The sequence below is a fragment of the Marmota flaviventris genome, chromosome 8, assembly GCF_047511675.1.
Source record: "Marmota flaviventris isolate mMarFla1 chromosome 8, mMarFla1.hap1, whole genome shotgun sequence".
In the NCBI taxonomy this organism is placed as follows: domain Eukaryota; kingdom Metazoa; phylum Chordata; class Mammalia; order Rodentia; family Sciuridae; genus Marmota; species Marmota flaviventris.
The window spans coordinates 44,253,175-44,272,227 of NC_092505.1; the positions used below are offsets into that span (position 1 = coordinate 44,253,175).

Genomic DNA, 19,053 nt, shown 5'->3' on the forward strand with positions numbered 1-19,053 from the left:
GAGGACTGGCTCTGACACCACATCCCCATCATTGCAAAGGCAGACCCAGATTCTTCAATGACCACAAGTGGCCTTGGTTTAATAAGCCTTGCCAATGAGGCACAATGTTCCCGTCCTCAGAAATAGACCCCGGCAGAGCTTCCAGGGGCCCATAAAAGTCTGCTCTCTTGGAAGAATGTGACAACTCTGGCAACCAATACAGATTCGTCATTCTCTATATTAAGAGAAAGTTCAGTTGCATCAGGCTTTTGAACTGGGCCAACACTTAGTAAAATTTTGAGGTTGGCAAAGTGAATTTTCATCTAACCTAAGCCTCCTTCCCCTGCCTCTGATGACCAGCAAAAACATCTCATGCAACAGTTTACAAGGTCCTTTCACATCCATTTTTTTTTTTTACCTGAAGATTTTATCAGCCCAGTGAGGTCAGTGTTGTTAATCACTTGACTTTTTGGAAGAGTACACTGAGGCTCAGGGAAAGGCAGAGACTTGTTTAAGTCCACCTAACAAGTCAACCACATAGTGAGAAGAGAAGCCCATCATGATTTCTGGCTGGTGCTCCTTTGCCTCCCTGTGCACAGACCTTCTTCAGGCTGGAGGAATTGCTGGCCCAGGCCACCCTCTCTCTCTAGTACTCAGGGCACTGACTGCCACAGGGACACCTTGTTTTAAAGAAAGTCAGATGAGAGAAGACGGTGTATAACCTGTGAGGAGGGAAGTCAAGTGGATTCCTAAGAAGATGCTCAACTAGCCTGACCAAGTGGCTCTGAGGAACCACAGAGGAAAAACATTTAGATGCAGAGGAAGCGATGAGTCCCCTGGGGAGACAGACTCTGCTTTTAAACTTGTGCATCTGGAATGATTCTAACCTAAAGCAAAAGGTATCTGGCAGCTGTGGCAGGATGAAAGGAGCCCTTGCTGCTTAGGGTCTTTATCTCTCCTCCATCTCCCCCATTGCCCTGGAACTTGGAGCTCCTGAGCAAGTCCTACTTAGGGGCAAAGCCAGCACAGTGCAGAAGGCTGTGCAGAAGTGGAGTGAGGCAAACGCCAGACTGTCACGGTCCTACCCTCTCCCTCCAAACCCCCAGGGCTGGTGGATTACAATCTCCTCTTCCTAAAGCAAAGAACTCAGCTGAGGAGCTGTAGGGTGGGGTGGGGAGTAGTTAGCTCCGGGTTTTCAGAAGTCCTGAAGCCTCCTCCACTCCATCTCCCACCTTGAACTCTTCGTGGTCTGACTTCAGCCCTTCTGCCATTGCTGGTCAGAGAAGCCCGCAATCTTGGAGAAATGGAAGCTCACATGTCAATAAACAGGCCTTTCCAAAGGAAAACATCAAACTAAATTACAGATTCCTAGGAAATCACAGGCATTGGAATTGATGGATCAAGAATATATATTCACCAAAAAAAAAAAAAAGAAATTTAAAGAATTTACATATAAGTACTTTTTTAAAAAAGGGATAACATTAGCAATATGAAAAGACAAAAAGAAACCGTAAAAAGAATCAAATTAAATATGAAATTTGAAAAGTATAATAATTGAGAAAAGATGAGGCCTTACAGAGCAGATTCAGCTGAAGAATGAACTAGTGAACTGGGAGATCAGCCCAAGAAATTTTTTCTTTTTTTTTTTTTAATATTTATTTTTTAGTTGTAGTTGGACCCAATACTTTTTTTTTTAAATTTTTTATTGTTGGTTGTTCAAAACATTACATAGTTCTTGATATATCATATTTCACACTTTGATTCAAGTGGGTTATGAACTCCCATTTTTACCCCATATACAGATTGCAGAATCACATCAGTTACACATCCATTGATTTACATATTGCCATACTAGTGTCTGTTGTGTTCTGCTGCCTTTCCTATCCTCTACTATCCCCCCTCCCCTCCCCTCCCCTCTTTTCTCTCTACCCCCTCTACTGTCATTCATTTCTCCCCCTTGTATTATTTTTCCCTTTCCCCTCACTTCCTCTTGTATGTACTTTTGTATAACCCTGAGGGTCTCCTTCCATTTCCATGCAATTTCCCTTCTCTCTCCCTTTCCCTCCCACCTCTCATCCCTGTTTAATGTTAATCTTCTTCTCCTGCTCTTCGTCCCTACTCTGTTCTTAGTTACTCTCCTTATATCAAAGAAGACATTTGGCATTTGTTTTTTAGGGATTGGCTAGCTTCACTTAGCATAATCTGCTCTAATGCCATCCATTTCCCTGCAAATTCTATGATTTTGTCATTTTTTAATGCAGAGTAATACTCCATTGTGTATAAATGCCACATTTTTTTTTTATCCATTCATCTATTGAAGGGCATCTAGGTTGGTTCCACAGTCTTGCTATTGTGAATTGAGCTGCTATGAACATCGATGTAGCAGTGTCCCTGTAGCATGCTCTTTTTAGGTCTTTAGGGAATAGACCGAGAAGGGGAACCAATACTTTTATTTATTTATTTTTATGTGGTGCTGAGGATCGAACCCAGGCCTTGCACGTGCTAGGCAAAGGCTCTACCACTGAGCTATAACCTTAGCCCTTAAGGAATTTTCTTTAGCAGAAAATTACTTTAAAATGAGAAACATAGAAGTCAATTCATAATAGCCAGAAGCATTCTAGAAAGAAAAAAAAATTAAAATGGAGAAGAGGATATATTTGTGGGAATAATGGAGATAATTTCCCCAGAATTAACAAAAGATAAAAGACCTCAGATTGAAAGCACCCTTAGAGAGGAAAAACATCCATCTGCGCATAAATTATACTCCAATTTAAGAATACTGAAGACAAAATTGTAAACACTCCCAGAGAGACAGAGACAAAGAGAGGGGTACAGGAGAGACATCAATATAGCAGTATCAGAAAATATCAAGTACTCAGGGAAATAAACTTACAAAATGTACATAAGATCGCTGTGGAAAATGAGAAAAGTTTACTGGGTATCAGAGAAGATTTTTATGGTGTTTTTCATTCCTCTGAATGAAATTTTACAGTTTCAGTTGGAATCATTTTTTTTCAGCTTAAAGAATTTCCTTTAGTGTTTCTTGAAATGCTATTTGTCAGCAACACATTCTTCCAAACTGTATTTTTGTGAAAATATCATTATTTTATCTTCATTTTTGAAGAATATTTTTTTCTGGGAATTGGATTCTAAGTTGTGTTTTTTAAAAAAAATTCAGTAATTAAAAGAATGTCATTCTAATACTTTTAGTTTTCATGGTTTCTGGTGTGTGTTGTTATTGTTGTTTCTGGTTTTTTTTTTTTTTTTTTTTTTTTTTTAAGAGAGAGTGAGAGAGGGAGAATTTTTTTAATATTGATTTTTTAGTTCTCGGAGGACACAACATCTTTGTTTGTATGTGGTGCTGAGGATTGAACCTGGGCCGCACGCATGCCAGGCGAGCGCGCTACCGCTTGAGCCACATCCCCAGCCCATGTTGTTTATGTTTTTATTCCACTTTAATTTGGTAATATTTTAGCAAAATATTAAATTAGAATTTCTTTTTAATTATGCAGAACATAATTTCATTGTGGCTTATTTGTAGATGAATGTAACGTGATTGATCAACTTCACTCTCCAATTGGTGAGCTTGTTGAATCTTTGAACCTATATCTTTTATCAATTTTAGATAATTCTTGACCAGTTATCTTCAAATATGCTTCTGCCCTAACGTCTCTTCTCTCTTATTAAGATTTTAATCCCATGTATTTGGGACCTTTTGACTATATCTTTTATGTATTTTTTTTCTTCTATTATTCTACTCTTAATTTTCTGTGTTCTTTTTTTCTCTTTTTTATTTATTTTTTTCCTCTGTGTTCTTATTTGAGTATCTCTTATTGCCTTGCCTTAAAATTCATTAATCTTTTCTTCTACTATGTCATCTTATGTTATATCCATCCAGTGAGACTTTATATGCCTGTTTGATTTTTAAAAATAGATTCTAATTACTTTAAAATTTGTACTTAATTTTTCCATCTTCTCTATTTTGAGCACAAGTCACATGTTGATAAGGCTTTTGAGCCCTTCCTTATCAGCTAATTCCAATATTTGATTAACTTTCCAGTCTGTGATTATTGCCTATTTTCCCCTTAGTTGTCACTTATTTGTTCATTATTTTTAGCATGCCTTTTAAATTTTGGTGGAATGCTGAACATTGTGGATTAAAATTGTGGAAACTTTGGATGACCTTATATTCATCTAAAGCAAATGAAGTTTTCTTCTACCAGACAGAATACTAACAAATCAACTTGATCCTGCTGGTTGGTTTTAGACTTTGTTAGCCATTGTCTATTTCAGTTCCCTCTTACTCTTAGGATGAGCAAGTTCCTTACTCCTAGCTAGTAGCCCTTCTCAGGTTAAACTGGACGTCTGGGCTGCTTACCAGCACTCCACCATGGTAGGACTTGTACTCCTACTTCTGTGCCTGACCACCTCATGCCTCTGACACCTAGCTCAGCTCTTCAGTCTCCCAGCCACTATTTTCTGCAGTTTAGAAGATTTCCTCCCACATGTGTGTCTTAGGAGCCTTTCACTGGCTGAGAAGGGAGTTTCGGCAGATTTCTAGGTCTTTCACTGTGTTTCTCTTCTCTAGGCTTTTTGCCCTTCCAGTCCCCACTGCCTAGTCACCCTGAACCCGCTCTCTGCTCCTCAGCCCAATGAGGCTACCTTGTTCTTCTTGGGCTCTGTTCCCCTCCACTACCATTTAGAAAATGTTAGAAAGGAGAAAGCTAAGTGGAATCACCTTGTGAGCTGCTCATGACTCAAGGTCAGCAATGCCTCAACTCCTGCCTGATTTGTCTTCTTTCTGTGCTTCCACATAAACTCTTGTTTCATAGACTGACCAATGGTAATGGTTGATGTTGGCTGTTAGTCATGGCTGGAACTAGAAGTATGTAAAACCACTAAGAAAAACAGTTTGATATTATCTTGTAAAATGGAGTATTTATGGACCTTAAGAATTCTACTCATATGACTATGTTTCAAAGAAATCTGTGTATGTGTGTGTCTCTGTGTAGATGTATGTATATATATATACATGTACCAGAAAATGTGGGTAAGAATGTTCGTAAAAATACTCTAAATAACAACAAACTTAACATATCCCATCAAGGCGAATTTATGAATAAGCTATGATATAGTCACATAAGAATAAAAATTAAATTAACTTTAATAAGCAACAATATGCATGAGTCTTCAAAGCATATTATTAATTAAGAAGTAAAAATATCAAAGTTAATTTTATGTGATGCCCATTTTATAATATTAAGATCGATGTTAATAAAATATATTTTTAAAAGTATACATACAGTTGGGCTAAAACTAGATAAAAGAGGGAATGGTGGATATAAGAGTCCTATGGTGGTTACTTTGGGGAGAGTGGAGTAAAAGAAGACCACATGGAAAGATGTGGTAGAAGTTCTAGTTTTCACACAAAGGATGGTTCATGAATACTTATTATACTAAATAAACTAAATAGGTAAATAAAATAGGGCCATATACAAACCAAGGATCATAATTAATCTAGTCTTAAATCCCTGCTACCTAAAGAAAAAAAAAAAAAACAATTTCAAACTGGGACTTCAGGCCCAGAGCCCTTGGGCCCTGGAGGGGAGATTTCTTTGAGTAGTAGAGCTGTCTGAGTCATGCCATCTTAGTGGCCATTTGCTCCATTACCTCTGGAGACCCACCTAGTTCCTTAAATATCAGTGCCAAACCTGTTTGAAAGATCATGGGCAAAACCCCTAAATTTCCATGTCCAGACACCTTGACATTAACCAGAGTCAGGCATCTACTTCTCCTACAGCAAGAGTATCCCAACCAGTCTCTTTCCCTCGAGCTTCATTTTTTAGGATCCCATCTCCATATTGCTCCAGGGAATTACTGCTGAACTGCAAAACTGGCCAGCCTACTTTTTCTGCTCTAGAATCAAGAATCAAGTTTCTAGAATAAACCTCTAGAATAAAGACTCTGGTCATTGTAGGACCTTCTGTTCTATCCTTGGCAATTACTCATGGCTCTGTACTATACCCCAGTCTGGATCTGGAGACACCCACATAGATCAATGGGGCAAACCTAAGTGGATCTGAAACACAAATCTCTTTTTCAATGTCCCAGAGGTAGTTTGTAGGCAGCAAACAGTACGTAGAAAGAAATTAGTCCAATCTAAGTTGAATTCTGGATCCACCTTTTGAAATGCATCAAATCTGAGGAAATTTACATATTAGCACTCTGGACAATGAGAGAACAATTAAATAATGCATATGAGTCTGCCCATTAATTCATTAACAGATGTAGTATAGTGAGCACGAGATGACACACAAGATCCTGTTGCTTACACGGAAGCACATTTACTGCACTTTACTAAAAAGGATTTCCAAGGTAATTTTGACTATGAACAATGTTTTCTTTACTCATTGATGCTGAAGACCTAATCTCTGGGTGAGAAACTTCTCTACTCTGTCAGCTACTCTGAATTTGAGGAAGTCTCTCAACCTCCCTGAACTGTGATTTCCTTATTCTTAAATAATTTTAGGAGTTTGGAAGGTTGTGTTTTCCAAAGATGGCCAGAACATCTCCATTGTCTTGTTCATTTTCTGATGCTATAACAGAATACCACAGGCTGGATAATTTATAAAGAAAATATGGTTATTTATAAGTTTTTTCTTGGTTCTAGAGGCTTGGAATTCTAGGGGCAAGGTACCTACATCTGGCAAGGGCCTTCATATCATAACATAACATGGTAAAAGGTAAAAAGGTGCGTGAATATGTGTAAAATTGACTGCAAGAGTGAGTAGAGCTTGCTGGGCATGGTGGGACTCAGGAGGCTGAACCAAGAGGATCATAAGTTTCAGTGAGATCCTATCTCAAAATAAAAATGAAAAGTGCTGGGAATGTAGCTCATTGGTAAAGCTCCCCTGGATTCAATCCCCAGTTCCAAAAAAAAAAAAAAAATGAGCCAAGTTTATATTTATTATTCTTGAGAGAATTAACTTGCTTCTGTTATAATGGAATTAATCCATTCCTGAGGCCTCCACCCTCATGACCTAATCATCTCTTGAAGTCCTGCCTTTTGAAACTACTACATTGCAATTAAACTTTTAGGGGACACTTTCAATAGCACTCTTCCTTCCATGAGCTCTCCTCTTTCCATCCAAGGGTGGAATTTGTACCCCTTCCCCTGGGATATAGATGAAGTCATAACTTACTTATTACTAATATGTACAGAAAATGGAATGATCTGACCTCAGAGCTAGCTGTTCAAAGGCTAACCAGCTTCCATGTTTGCTTTTTTGGTGAGGGGGACACAGAAGACTGATTCTCTGTGTAAGGGGTATGATTATCCTGAGGCTACCATTCTGTGAGGAAGCCCAGGTGATAAAGAAATGTCACATATTGTTGTTTCAGACTGAGCAGGCAGACAGCACGAACTTCTAGACATGTGAATGAAGATGCTTCTAGATGATTCTGTGCACAGCTGTTGAGCCCCTGACCTTTACATCTTCCAGCTGATGCCCCAAACATCAGGAAAAAGAGACACATTGTCCCTTCTTATGGTTTCTTTGAAATTCCTGACCCAGTGAATCCATGCTCATCATAAAATTGTTTTATGCCACTAAGTTTTGTTATAGTTTTTAACATCAAGAGATATTTTTCAGCATCAAGAGAAACTGAATCAAGGGCTTTCAGAGGACTGAACAAAATAATGTACCAGGCACAAAGCTTGGGCTCAGAACATGATGGCTGGGACAAGCATTGTGTCTGGTGCCAGGCCTAGTAGCCTTAAATCAGCCACTTTATTTTTCTGGGCCTAATATTTCTCTTTAGAAATATCTGCCTAAGTAACTCAAAGGTTTATTGTGAGGATCAAACAGGAGTGATGGATGTGAAAGTGCTTTGGAGACTGGAATGCTCTGTGCAAATCAAAGGGTTATTATATTTATATTATATCTGTCCACCAAGGGCTCGGGTAGGGAGGCATTCTAAAAATCCTTTAGCAGCAATTGGTGTCTGAAATCTTAAGACCAAAGGACCTTGCTCTGATGCCCTACATTTATTTCTTGTTTGAGATCATTAATTTCAATCAGTCATTTAATCAGTCTTTATAGCATGAAAATATTAAATTTGGGGGGTTTCCTGAAAAAATTAAAATAATCAGTCCAGCCTTCCAAACAAATTCTGGTATGTTTGGAAGGACAAGAAATGGATGCGATGTTGGGAGAATGGAAGCTTAACCTATGTTAAGCATGTTTCGGGAGCTACCTAAAAGGAAAGAGGAAGCAGAAAGATAACTGATGTGGTTCCAGAACTACAATGTATCAGGTACTATGCCAAGCTCTTGACATATATTGTCTCACTCAATCCTCATAGTGATGCTACGAAACGAATGTATTAGTCACCTTGCAAATGAGGAAACACACTGGAGAGATTAAGCATCTTGCTCAAGGTCATAGCAGTAGTAAGTTCACATCCAAATTTAGGTCTGGAGACACTTTACCACACTGATACCCCTAAATATATTTTTCTGCCTCAAAGAATTATTTCTCCACCTAGACTACCAAAACAAACAAACAAAAGATCCCTGTTCAAATATTTGCTTGTGAGATAATAACATTGCTGTTCAATTAATTTTCTGCTGAAATCTCATGTTAGAATAATTAATAGTAATTCCTATTTGTACAGAACTTCAGTGTTTACAAAGCTGCACATCTTCTTGGATCCTCCAACAATCCTGGGGGCAGGCATCATGGGTGGGTCAAATAGGAAGAGGGCAAAAGATTACACTTTAGTTTGCTGTCACATTGTAAAATGAATTGTTTCCTTAGTGTAATGTACTTTGTCTCCTACTGAGAATCACATGACTTTAAATATCACTGAAAATTTTGTGAAGATATGTTTAGGATATCTTTTTTTTTTTTCTTTATGAGGGATTGAACCCAGAGACTCTTTATCACTAAGCCACATCCCCAGCCCTTTTTTATATTTTATTTAGAGACAGGGTCTCTCTGAGTTGCTCAGGGCCTTGCTAAGTTGGGCTGGCTTTGAACTCATGATCCTCCTGTCTCAGCCTCCTGAGCTGCTGGGATTACAGGCATGTGCCACCATGCTCAGCGTGTTCAGAATATCTTTAAACTATTGGCTTCACCCCACCGTTGACTATATCTCTTTACATGATGTATACTTTTGTGAAACACTGGTTTTAAAAAAATCCACTTTCAAAATACCTTCTGGATCATTTTTGTTGGTTTTTTTGGTTGACTTGCTGATAGCTCAGGTCAAATGGGTTATTGCTTTTTCTTGTAACGCACCCGGCATAGAAGGGGCTACTCTGCCATTTCTTTGGTATCTGGATGTTCTTCTGGCATAGATAGTATCTTCAATTCACTGATTGCAGAAACCTTTTAAGGGAGAAATAATTTTAACTCACTGGAATCCATTTGGAAAAGATTAGTGGAAACTGGATAATATAATCCATACATCCACTCAAAGAGGCTCATGTTAACTGATGAATATCACAAAACTCTAAGAGCCTAAAAAATAATAATTGTGGATTTCCACACTCTTCAATTTCTGTTCTCCCTCCAAGATGTCTCAGGTATATTATAAAGTATGCAATTATCTAATGCACATATGCACACCAATATGGGCAGCAGCACTCATCCACTTATTAAGCATTGGTAAACTTTTCTTTATTTTTTAGATTTAAAGCATAAATAGAACTTCTTGGTGGACTTGAATCTATAATTGGAAAAAAAAATTGCATAGAAATGCACACAGACACGCTTGAGTACATGTAAATACTTGGGAAATCTGAACAAATTCCGTGGCTTGTACCAATGTTGATTTCCTTGTTTTGCTATTGGACTGTAGTTATGCAAGATGTGACCACTGAGAAGAACTAGGTGAAGGGTACAAGCAAACCTTTCCCTTCCTCGCTCACTCACTCTCTCTCTCTCTCTCCCTCCCTCTCTATTTTGTTCTTGCAACTTCTTATGAATCTATAATTATTTCAAAAATTATATAAATAGAAGATCTAACATTCTTACATCCCAGTGGACTGCTTCTTAAAGGTCCAGGAGATCAACTCCTTATAGAGACCATGACTCTGGCTCACAGAGAGACTTGAGGAGAGTGGTTTCCTCTGGTTGGGCTCATTTCCCTCATCTGTAAAATGGGCAGTTTGGCCCAAAGCCCCTTCAACTCTAAAATTCTAGGATTATACATGCAGTTTTGGGTAGGAGGATGTAAATCTCTTCCAGATTATGGAATTGGATGTGTTCAGCTCCCCCTTCCTGGAAAATGGACTCGGAACTGTTCACCTCTTCCACAGGATCCTTCAAAGAAAAATCCAGAAAGTTCGAAGATGTTTTTATCAAACACCTCAAATAAAGTATCACAAAAGTTGAATAAAAGGAAAAGGTAACATTCCCTGCTGAAGATGATGACGTCTGTATTGAACCTTGAAGTCAAGTTACTGTGTGCTAGCTACTTTTTGCTTCCATGGCCTGTTCAGGTTGCCCAAAATACTAGCTGCGTGGGGAAAACATCCCTTCAGCAGTGGAGTTGAAAGAGATGTGTGGGGATTGAGGTAAGGCTCAGAGCCCATAGACATTCCTAAATGTTACCCTGATATTGGAGGGGGGAAGCTGATTGTTTTCCAAGGCATAGCAATAAAAAGTTCATCCCTGGAGAAAGCTGAGGGTGGAGTTATGTGCCTTTTCACATCTGTTGATAATCCTTTAATCCTGGCAACTGCTCAATTGGGAATATTGCTTATTTAGGATATGGGAACCCAAAACAGTTCTCACAGTGGCTATCTACATAGCCTGTGTCTTAGAGAGTTATCAGCTGTGTGCCTTCCTTCAACCACCCCTCCCCCTCTGTTTCTTTGGCTATATCCACAGAAATAACCACATGCTAATGAAAAGATAGATATTAAAGTTTGTTTACTGCAGTAGTGTTTGAACTTTGAAAAATCTGGAAATAATTTAAATGTTCATCAAATGTTAAGCTGGGATAATGAATCAATAAATTTAGGGGAAATGATATAAAGATGACATCTTTTATTTTGTGTAATAAACATTGCCAAACACTAACACCCACGAATACTACTGTCCCATCAAAAATAAAAGGAGGGCTGGGGTTGTGGCTCAGTGGTAGAGTGTGTGAGGACTAGCATGTGTGAGGCCCTGAGTTCAATTTTCAGCACCACATATAAATAAACAAAATACAGTCCATTGACAACTAAAAAAGTATTAAAAAAATAAAATAAAAGGAATATCATCATCAAAAAAAAAAAGGCAATTGGTGCAGGAAGGGAACATTGGAAACCTATGTCAACAAATGGCAGGGAAGGTGTTCTTTAGTGGGTAAAATCTGATAAGGCCTGTAGGTTAACATTAATATTATATCAATATTAATTTCTTGCCTTTGCTAACTATACTCTGGTTATGTTAAGAGAATACTCTTGTTTTCAGGAAATACACATTGAAGTATTTAGTGGTAAAGCGCACTTATGTCTATGATATACTCACAAACAGCTCAGGAAAAAGATATTTTTGCAACTCCTCTGTAAGCTTGGAGTTATTTCATGATACAAAGTTAAAATGTGTGGATTCGATTTTTATTTACAATGCAGAAACTTATGCTTTGACATGTATGAGATGCTATAGTGGTGTTTTTCTTGGAATACATTTGTTTTGCAACATGATGTAGTTTGCACCATACAGCTAGTTTTAGATTGTTTTTTTCTTATTACATTCACAAAATCACTTTCAAAGTTGTATGTTGAAGAAATGGAAGCAAATGTTGAAATTACGTCAGTCAATGGGCAGGTTTTGACACAATGTGCAAAACAAAGAAGGGCTACCCCTATGGCCGGTGAGTTCTCTACCTTCTCACCCCAGAGTAAGCAATTGAGATGGCAGGGGCAAGCTGGATATCTGTCTCATAGTAGCAGGGGACTCTCTGCTTGCTGCTCTGAGCCCACTCACATGGAGGGCTGAATTCCTCTCTCTCAACAGGAAATAAGAAGTTACTTGAAATGGGGTCACCTGCTGTTTGACAAAGAAGTACAACAGGAGTACAATGGAAACCTATTTGGCTGAAAGTGAACAGATGGATGTATTTACTTCTGGCTGTGGACTTGCAAGTTACTTGTGACAATATTGCTTTGCTTCCTCCTATGCTGTACAAAACATCCAGATTAATCTTTCTAAAACATTTCTAGGCCCTTCCTACAAAATTAAAGAACCAAAAACAGATTCTTAAACCCAACATCTTGCAAAATCTGGACTCACCTCTCTTCCCAAATTATTTCTCTTGATTTATTCCTGGATTGAACCTGCATTCCGTACAGGTTACTCATGGTCTTTTGAACTTAGCGTATATATTTCTTTCCCCAGGGTATTGCTTGTACTGTGTCCTGAGCCCGAGATGTTCTTCCTGCCATCTTTTCCAAACAGAAAAATTCCTGCCAATTTTCATGCTCAGGCAAATTGCTATGGCTTGGATGTGGTTTGAATGTGTCCCCCCTCCAGGTTCACGGTTGACATTTAATCCCCATTGTGGATATTAAGAGGGTGGAAACTTAATCTGACTATGGTGTTTAGAAGTGAGCCCTTTAGGAGGAGATTAAGTTTGGATAAGGTTATCAGAGTGGAGCCCTCATGATTGAATATCAGTGGTTTTGTAATAAAAGGGAGAGAGATCAAAGAGATACACATGTGTGTTCTGTCTCTCACCACATGATGTTCTATGCTGCCTTGGAACTCTGCCAGCCAGAAGACTATCATCAGATGTGGGCCTTTCAACCTCCAGAACATTGAACTATGAGGTAAATAACCTTTTTTTGCTCTACAAAGTAATCCCATTTGAGGTATTCTGCTATAGTAATGAAAGGCAGACTAATACAGCATATATGCAGGACATTGATTGGAACAAAAAAGAAACTAGATTCATATTTAAAACTTGAGGTTAAAGCTGGAGCAGAGCTCAGCCAAGCATGTTCAATATCCTGCACTGTAAAACAAATCAGAAATAACAACAACAACACATTTGTGGCTTATAAATATCTTTGTATTTTAACAATACATCAAGAGATCTCCCCCCCAAATAAAAGGAAAATTATGAAAAGTTGATCCATCTGATTGGAAATCGGAGCAGAGAATAATCATTCCATATCGTGTGAGTACGTTTTACCTGGTAATTTCATTAACATCAGAACTACTCCACCCATCTCTAATACTACTTGTCAACAACAGTACCTTTGGATTGGAATGAAAAATCAGCCCTTCCTACATGATAATCCAAATTGAACAACCCAGAATCTTGAGACAGGAAAATTCAGTTTTCAGTTCTCAGTCTCCTCCCATTCTTTTTTGGTTCATCTGCAGAGAGATGGCCCATTAAGACCTGTGCGTGTGCATTCTAGACACCAGTGAGAGTAAAGACTTTGTTTTGTTTATCGTGAAACATCTCCTACAAAATGGGAGTAACTGCTCAAAGCCCCATGGTGACAGTGTTTGATCTGCAAGCTCTTGAAGGATTATATTTGTGTTGCTCGATAAATATTGAATGAATAAAGAGAGCCTAAGCTGGATCTAGAAATTTCTCTTCCCCTTGTCCTCGAGCCTGTGTGTTTTTCAAGAGCCTGTCCTGCCTTCCGTGTTGTCTTGGCATGTGTGTGTCTGTGTTCCCCACTTCACTGTGCCTCCTGGGAACAGGAGACATATTTTATTCATGTTTGTCTTTCTCCCTGTGGTTAATAAATCTATGACTTTCAGAAGATTTTCAGGAAGATTGTATTCAATAATAAAAGCAAATAAATGCCTGTTATAAAGTTAAAAGAGACTGGTCAGCTTTTTTTTTTTTTTTTTTTTTTTTTGACAAGTATTATTGTCTCATTACAAAACCATTCACAACTGTGCAATTTTATGCATATTATATCTACATAATAATACTAAAGTAGGTTCAAATATTATTTCCTATGATGTCTTTCATGGCTACCCCAGAAAATATTAAAAGTTCCCTTTCTTCAATATCTCACAGCATCTTGTCATCTTGTATGTTTCTCTATTACATATTGTACACAATTGTGTGTTTATACAGTTGTGTTGATCTATGGAGGGAACATCAGATTTTTGAGAACAAAATCTGTGCCCTATTCAACTTTAAATCTCCAGTATCTACTTACTAAACTTAACACATAGTGGGTATATTAATGTTTTTGAATTAATAACAAACCATTTTGAAGTGAAGTGTACCAATTGGAGAATATCTTAAAGTGTATACATAGGAAGATTTTTGTTTTTTGGCTAGGAAAGAAGAGCTATGAAATCCAGTAGTAATTAGATTTTTTTATTTTGAAGTTACTGACCATTTGCTAACATGTCCAAATTACTTGCTGTGTTATCAGAACGAAGTCAACTAATTTCCTTAAGTACTTGCTTGCTTTTCACCTTGTATTTCAGAAACCTTTATTTTCATTGACTATTCTTTAAACCAGGAACTAAATTCCAGGTTTTTATTATCAGCTTTTGTGTTCTTAGCAGAAGCCCCATGGAACTACTGTCTAATCAACCGTCCTCCTTAAAGTCCCAGATTGTGCCTTTTTGATAAAGGAAAATTAAGAAATTACCAGGAAAAAAACAAAACAATGAGATCAGTTGACATGACTTATAGTCTCTCCCAATTTCAACTTGATATGCCCACTACCATATTCTTGATTGCATTTATTTTCTGTAGTGGCTTCTGCTGCCTTGATTTTGTGGATAAAAGAAATCTTAATTCATACGAAGTAAAGGAACAGACAGAATTTAGCATGGACATGAGAAGACTCAAGTATGTCATGATTGTAATCTCAAATGCCTGGGAGGCTGAATACGAATGCGGGCCCCTGAGCAGTTGTGTGAGGGTCTTTCGGACTAAAGAAAAGAACAGTGAGTAAAAATCATGAAGTCATGGCTTGGCTCCCTGTAAGGAAGAACTTTCTACCAGAGAGAAAAGCTCACCCATGGGATAGGCTGCCTGGGAAGCTAGTGAATCGTGGCTAGTGACAAGAAGTGACAGCTTTCCAAATGAATTGGAACAATATTTATTAGATATCTTCTATACCTTCTACAACCCAGACACTGTCTGAAGCACTGGAAATGCAAGGGAGGAAGACAGCAGAATTACTGATCTGAAGGGCACTTATAAAACAACGGAGGAAGACAAGCAAATAAACAAATAATATATTGTGATAAATGTTCCAGGAGAGATGGAGGTACTGTATGATGAGAACATAAAGAGAAGAATAATGAACTATTGAAAAGAATCTGTATTTCCTGGCACAGTGGCTCATGTCTGTATTTCCAGCTCCTTGGGAGGCAGAATCAGGAGACTCTCAAGTTTGAGGCCAGCCTGATCAACTTGGTGGGATCTTGTCACTACAAACCCTTAAAAAGGGATGGTGAGGGCTGGGGATGTGGCTCAAACGGTAGCGCGCTTGCCTGGCATGCGTGGGGCGCTGGGTTCGATCCTCAGCACCACATAAAAATAAAAAAAATAAAAAGATGTTGTGTCCACCAAAAACTAAAAAATAAATATTAATTTTTTTTTTTTTTAAAAGGGCTGGTGATTTAGCTCAGTGGTAGAACACTTTCCTAGCACGTGTGCGGCCCTGGGTTCAATCCCCAGTACTATAAAGAAAAAAAGGATCTGTGTTTGTCAGCCCCATCTTTGGTTGCTGTGACCTGAGAAAAACAAAGGAGGAAAGGCTCATGGTTCCAGAGGTTTCAGTCCATGGTGAGCTGGGTGCGTGGCCTTTAGACCTATAGTGAAACAAACATCGTGGCAGAGGGCATGGCAGAAGAAAGTTGTTACTTCATGGCATTCAGGAAGCAGAGACACAAGGGAGAGAGTGGGGATGGGGCAGGGACAAGAAATACCCTCTCAGTGACCTACTTCCTCCAACTAGGTCTCACCTCCTGAACTTTCCACCATCTCCCCATAACACCTTCAGCTATGAACCAATCAGTGGATTAAGGCATTGATGGTGTCAGAGCCCTCATGATCTGATCACTTCCCAAGAGCCCCATTTCTGAACACTGCTGCACTGGGAACCAAGCCTTCAACACATGAGCCTTTGGTGGACACTCCAGATCCAAATCCTAACAGGATCTAGTCAGAAGAGGAAACAGCCTTGGAAAGTGATGAAGACATTGGAGAATATTGAAAATACTCAGGCTTTTGAGAGGGTGGGTTAGGAGGAATCACAGAATGGATTATACTGAAGAATTGGACTAGCTATGTATTCAGTTTCCTTTATTCCAAATATTCTGTCTATTGGTTAATTACTTATTTAAGAACATAATTTTCTCCCTACTGCCTAAGAGAACAGTAGTGTTGAGGAAGGAGATCGGGGGAGGGAGGAGGGAAAGAAAGGGAAAGTCCTGGGAAATAAAATTCACCAAATTATATCATGTGCATGTACAAATATGTCACAACGAGTCCCACTATTATGTATGAATATAATGCACCGATGAAAACATAAATAAATTAATAACTTATTAAAAATAAATAAATAGGGCTGGGATTGTGGCTCCGTGGTAGAGCGCTCGCCTAGCACATGCGGGGGCCCTGGGTTCGATCCTCAGCACCACATAAAATAAATAAGTAAAATAGAGATTGTGTCCAACTACAACTAAAAAAGATTAAAAAATAAAAATAATAAATAAATAAATAAATTTGGTAGTACATGCCTTAGCTAGCTCAATGATGGCTTTGTGGTATTTGTAGTCAGCATAAGGGTTGGCTGGATAACTTCTGAATATTGTAAGTGTCCTCAGCAACTGTTCCCCACTTCACTTACCCAGCAAAGTGGTATCAGAGAAAATTTTACCTGGTTGGAATGAGGATTTGATATTTGTGGGATTCAAGCTTCCAAACTTTCCTTGCAATATCTCTTGCTCTCCAACCCATAGTCAAAGCCTCAACTACAGAGGAAGGCAAATTTCCTCTGCACAGTACTTATTACTAAATGACAATTCACTTGAGCCTCGTTTAAGAGAACCTCAGGACAAATAATACTTAACCTCTTTGAAGATGCAAATGCTCTTAACTTTAAGGGTTTTTGTTTTGTTTTGTTTTGTTTTTTGGTTTGTTTATTTTGTTTTTTACATCAACCATAATCTTCTTGCTGACCACAAAGTAGGTGGATGGAGAAGACTGAAGATTTTTCTTGAATTTCCACAGTGCTTTTGTTTATTTGTTTGTTTTGAGTTCTGCCTATTAATTTATCCTGCTGGTTTTCTGCCTCCTGCAGGGAGGCCTGGACACAGAAGCTGGCAAGTTGATCTTAGTTGTTAACTTCATGTCTCTCATTAGTGAAATTGAGTTTAAAATAATTGATTTCAGGAATCCTGAGGAGACAATCATTAAATCACCAACATGCAGGATGTAAAAAGGGCAGACACTGTTCAAGCTAAGACTCTATTAAACTTGTTTTCTTGAACCATTTTCACCACCTTTCATTTAAAAAAAAAATCACTTCTCTACATATGTTCACCAAAAAACTTTGTAAATTAATGTGTATAACAATTTTATTCATAATTTCCCCAAACTGGAAATGACTCAAATGTCTATTGACTGGTGAATGGTTCAACAAACTGGAAAATCCATACAATGGACTGTCTTTAGCAATAAAAAGGAACAATCCACTGATACAGGTAACAAAATGGATGGATTGTTAATATTTTAAGAAAAAGAGATCATAATCAAAAAGTTACCTTCCCTATGATTCCATTTATATGACATTTTGGAAAAGAAAAAAAAATAGAGTCTGAGTATAGATCACTGGCTACCAGAGACTGGGGAGCAGCATTGATCACAGGGTAACAGAAGGCAGTTATTTTTTTGTTTTCTTTCTTTTTTATGGAATTGTTTTAAAACTTAATTATGGTGTTGGCTACGTGACTATGTGCATTTGTCAAAACTCATTGAATTCAATGCTAAAAAGGAGTGAAATTTATTGTAGGTAAATTATACCTCAACAAATCCAATTTGAAACAGCAATGATAAAAACAGAACAATCTCTTCCCTTTAACTGGGACTCAGTTATGCCTTGTGCTGTAGTTCTCCTGCTCAGCTGCTCAATGGTCCCATCCAGTGTCTGTGCACTCTGCTTCATGTCTCCTCACTCCTCAGCGAGCTTCAAGCATCTGCATGCTACCCATCCAATCCAAATGCACCTCATTCCTGAGCAGGAAGCTTCCCCGCTTATTCTGACAAGGAGCAGCTCTGAATCTTCTGGGCTTTCATGACCCCCAATTATCAGGCATGATGACAATCTCCACTTGTACCCTTTATCTCTTGTGTTCTTATCTTCTGTACCAAAGAGCCAGCATGTCACATTCCTTTTTAAAAAAATATTTGTTTATTATTTCATCTAAAATAACAATAATAAACTTATTACATGCTAAGATAAATAACTCATTTTTTTAAAAAAAATAGTCATTATCCAAACCAAAACAGATGTGATGAGGAGAATGATACTGTATGATATTTTTGCAAAATCTCTTAAATGATGCCTGGGCTCCTTAAGGATAACCGAGCTCTCCTAGCTACTGCTATAGTCAATGTGCTGCAAAAACCACATATTATGTAGCTTCAGGAAAACCCACTGAATATGCATGATAAAATAAGCATGAAATAAACAAATAATGTGTTAGTTATATATTCTTATGGTGCTGAGAATTGAACCCAGGGCCTCCACACGTTAGTTAAGCATTCTACTACTGAGCGACATTGTCCCAGCCCAATGAGTTAGCATTATAAAGAAACTACTATTAATAAATCAATTAACTCCTGACAGAGTTCCAGGGACCCACAGGATCCAGGACAACACTTAAGGATTGATGCTCAAGACCATCTCTACTGTTAAGGTTACTCTTTTATTTATCATGTACTGCAGGCCCTGCACATGTACAACCTCCCCTGTTCTTAATGTCCTGCACCACAGTGGAACATTTATTGTAATCATGAAACTTGTTAACATATCATCACCCAATGTTTATAGTTTGCATTAGGGTTTACTCTTAG

The 19,053-nt window shown here is 38.2% G+C and overlaps 1 long non-coding RNA gene across 3 annotated transcripts in view; it reads left to right on the forward strand.

The window, feature by feature from the left end:
- LOC139706707 (uncharacterized) overlaps positions 1-19,053 on the forward strand; it is a 204,775-nt gene that overhangs the window by 106,150 nt on the left and 79,572 nt on the right. Inside the window, exons 5-6 of one of the 3 annotated variants that reach the window (XR_011708326.1) lie at positions 10,304-10,392; positions 11,997-13,771. The exons of the other annotated variants lie outside the window; for them this stretch is intronic. This is a non-coding gene — a long non-coding RNA (uncharacterized lncRNA). Of the gene's footprint in view, positions 1-10,303; positions 10,393-11,996; positions 13,772-19,053 lie in introns of those variants that run through there. 3 annotated transcript variants of the gene reach the window in all.